Genomic DNA, 3971 nt, shown 5'->3' on the forward strand with positions numbered 1-3971 from the left:
TACCGCACTCTGCGTCCATAGTCTCCCTCCCGCACTCTTCGTCCATAGTCTCCCGCACTCTTCGTCCATAGTCTCCCTCCCGCACTCTTCGTCCATAGTCTCCCGCACTCTTCGTCCATAGTCTCCCACACTCTTCTTCCATAGTCTACCGCACTCTTCGTCAATAGTCTCCCTTCCGCACTCTTCGTCCATAGTCTCCCGCACTCTTCGTCCATAGTCTCCCTCCCGCACTCTTCGTCCATAGTCTCCCTCCCGCACTCTTCGTCCATAGTCTCCCGCACTCTTCGTCCATAGTCTCCCGCACTCTTCGTCCATAGTCTCCCGCACTCTTCGTCAATAGTCTCCCTCCCGCACTCTTCGTCCATAGTCTCCCTCCCGCACTCTTCGTCCATAGTCTCCCTCCCGCACTCTTCGTCCATAGTCTCCCTCCCGCACTCTTCGTCCATAGTCTCCCGCACTCTTCGTCCATAGTCTCCCTCCCGCACTCTTCGTCCATAGTCTCCCTACCGCACTTTTCGTCCATAGTCTCCCGCACTCTTCGTCCATAGTCTCCCTCCCGCACTCTTCGTTCACAGTCTTTCGCACTCTTCGTCCATAGTCTCCCGCACTCTTCATCAATAGTCTACCTCCCGCACTCTTCGTCCATAGTCTCGCTCCCGCACTCTTCGTCCATAGTCTCCCGCACTCTTCGTCCATAGTCTCCCGCACTCTTCGTCCATAGTCTCCCTCCCGCACTCTTCGTCCATAGTCTCCCGCACTCTTCGTCCATAGTCTCCCACCTGTACTCTTCGTCCATAGTCTCACTGCCGCACACTTCGTCCATGGTCTCCCGCACTCTTCGTCCATAGTCTCACTCCCGCACTCTTCGTCCATAGTCTCCCTCCCGCACTCTTCGTCCATAGTCTCCCGCAATCTTCATCCATAGTCTCCCGCGCTCTTTGTCCATAGTCTCCGGCACTTTTCGTCCGTAGTCTCCCTCACTCTTCGTCCGTAGTCTCCATCACTCTTCGTCCATAGTCTCCCGCACTCTTCACCCATAGTCTCCTACACTCTTTGTCCATAGTCTCCCTCCCGCACTCTTCGTCCAAAGTGTCTCCCGTACTCTTCGTCCAGTCTCCCGCACTCTTCGTCCATAGTCTCTCTCCCGCACTCTTCGTCCATAGTCTCCCTCCCGCACTCTTCGTTCACAGTCTCCCGCACTCTTCGTCCATAGTCTCCCGCACTCTTCATCAATAGTCTACCTCCCGCACTCTTCGTCCATAGTCTCGCTCCCGCACTCTTCGTCCATAGTCTCCCGCACTCTTCGTCCATAGTCTCCCGCACTCTTCGTCCATAGTCTCCCTCCCGCACTCTTCGTCCATAGTCTCCCGCACTCTTCGTCCATAGTCTCCCACCTGTACTCTTCGTCCATAGTCTCACTGCCGCACTCTTCGTCCATAGTCTCCCTCCCGCACTCTTCGTCCATAGTCTCCCGCAATCTTCATCCATAGTCTCCCGCGCTCTTTGTCCATAGTCTCCCGCACTTTTCGTCCGTAGTCTCCCTCACTCTTCGTCCGTAGTCTCCATCACTCTTCGTCCATAGTCTCCCGCACTCTTCACCCATAGTCTCCTACACTCTTTGTCCATAGTCTCCCTCCCGCACTCTTCGTCCAAAGTGTCTCCCGTACTCTTCGTCCATAGTCTCCCGCACTCTTCGTCCATAGTCTCTCTCCCGCACTCTTCGTCCATAGTCTCCCTCCCGCACTCTTTGTCCATAGTCTCCCTCCCGCACTCTTCATCCATAGTCTCCCTACCGCACTCTTCGTCCATAGTCTCCCGCACTCTTCGCCCATAGTCTCCCTCCCGCACTCTTTGTTCACAGTCTCCCGCACTCTTCGCCCATAGTCTCCCTCCCGCACTCTTTGTTCACAGTCTCCCGCACTCTTCGTCCATAGTCTCCCGCACTCTTCATCAATAGTCTCCCTCCCGCACTCTTCGTCCATAGTCTCCCTCCCGCACTCTTCGTCCATAGTCTCCCGCACTCTTCGTCCATAGTCTCCCGCACTCTTCTTCCATAGTCTCCCTCCCGCACTCTTCGTCCATAGTCTCCCGCACTCTTCGTCCATAGTCTCCCACACTCTTCGTCCGTAGTCTCCCTCCCGCACTCTTCGTCCATAGTCTCCCGCACTCTTCGTCCATGGTCTCCCACCTGCACTCTTCGTCCATAGTCTCACTCCCGCACTCTTCGTCCATAGTCTCCCGCACTCTTCGTCAATAGTCTCCCTCCCGCACTCTTCGTCCATAGTCTCCCTCCCGCACTCTTCGTCCATAGTCTCCCTCCCGCACTCTTCGTCCATAGTCTCCCGCACTCTTTGTCCATAGTCTCCCTCCCGCACTCTTCGTCCATAGTCTCCCTCCCGCACTCTTCGTCCATAGTCTCCCTACCGCACTTTTCGTCCATAGTCTCCCGCACTCTTCGTCCATAGTCTCCCTCCCGCACTCTTCGTTCACAGTCTCCCGCACTCTTCGTCCATAGTCTCCCGCACTCTTCATCAATAGTCTACCTCCCGCACTCTTCGTCCATAGTCTCCCTCCCGCACTCTTCGTCCATAGTCTCCCGCACTCTTCGTCCATAGTCTCCGGCACTCTTCGTCCATAGTCTCCCTCCCGCACTCTTCGTCCATAGTCTCCCGCACTCTTCGTCCATAGTCTCCCACCTGTACTCTTCGTCCATAGTCTCACTCCCGCACTCTTCGTCCATAGTCTCCCTCCCGCACTCTTCGTCCATAGTCTCCCGCACTCTTCGTCCATAGTCTCCCTCCCGCACTCTTCGTCCATACTCTCCCTTCTGCACTCTTCGTCCATAGTCTCCCGCACTCTTCGTCCATAGTCTACCGCACTCTTCGTCCATAGTCTCCCTCCCGCACTCTTCGTCCATACTCTCCCTTCTGCACTCTTCGTCCATAGTCTCCCACCTGCACTCTTCGTCCATAGTCTCCCGCACTCTTCGTCCATAGTCTCCCTCCCGCACTCTTCGTCCATAGTCTCCCTCCCGCACTCTTCGTCCATAGTCTCCCGCACTCTTTGTCCATAGTCTCCTGCACTTTTTGTCCGTAGTCTCCCTCACTCTTCGTCCGTAGTCTCCCTCACTCTTCGTCCATAGTCTCCCGCACTCTTCGCCCATAGTCTCCTACACTCTTTGTCCATAGTCTCCCTCCCGCACTTTTCGTCCACAGTCTCCCTCCCGCACTCTTCGTCCAAAGTCTCTCCCGTACTCTTCATATATATATATATGTGTATATATATATATATATATATGTGTATATATATATATATATATATATGTGTATATAAAGGGCTTCACGGTGACAGAGGGGTTAGTGCATCTGCCTCACAATACGAAGGTCCTGAGTAGTCTTGGGTTCAATCCCGGGCTCGGGATCTTTCTGTGTGGAGTTTGCATGTTCTCCCCGTGACTGCGTGGGTTCCCTCTGGGTACTCCGGCTTCCTCCCACCTCCAAAGACATGCACCTGGGGATAAGTTGATTGGCAACACTAAATGGTCCCTAGTGTGTGGATGTGAGTGTGAATGTTGTCTGTCTATCTGTGTTGGCCCTGCGATGAGGTGGCGACTTGTCTTCCGCCCGATTGTAGCTGAGATAGGCTCCAGCGCCCCCCGCGACCCCAAATGGAATAAGCGGTAGAAAATGGATGGATGGATGGATGTATATATAAATATATACCCCCCCCCCACCTCCCGAATTCGGATGTCTCAAGGTTGGCAAGTATGGGTGCTGGTGTTAGCTAACATTCAAGCTCCAACAAGTATAGGATATTGTGTCAACAAATGTTAAAATGTTTAGCTAAGTGTACAGAAGTCATGAATCAAATGAAAACAAACAGCTAAATATGTAGCTTAGAGTGAGCCTAATCGTCAGTGGAGACACCGGAAGCGGAAGTCATTATGAGCTGCAGTTGCCCTCCACGCCGCT

The sequence above is a fragment of the Nerophis lumbriciformis genome, linkage group LG27, assembly GCF_033978685.3.
Source record: "Nerophis lumbriciformis linkage group LG27, RoL_Nlum_v2.1, whole genome shotgun sequence".
Lineage (NCBI taxonomy): Eukaryota > Metazoa > Chordata > Actinopteri > Syngnathiformes > Syngnathidae > Nerophis > Nerophis lumbriciformis.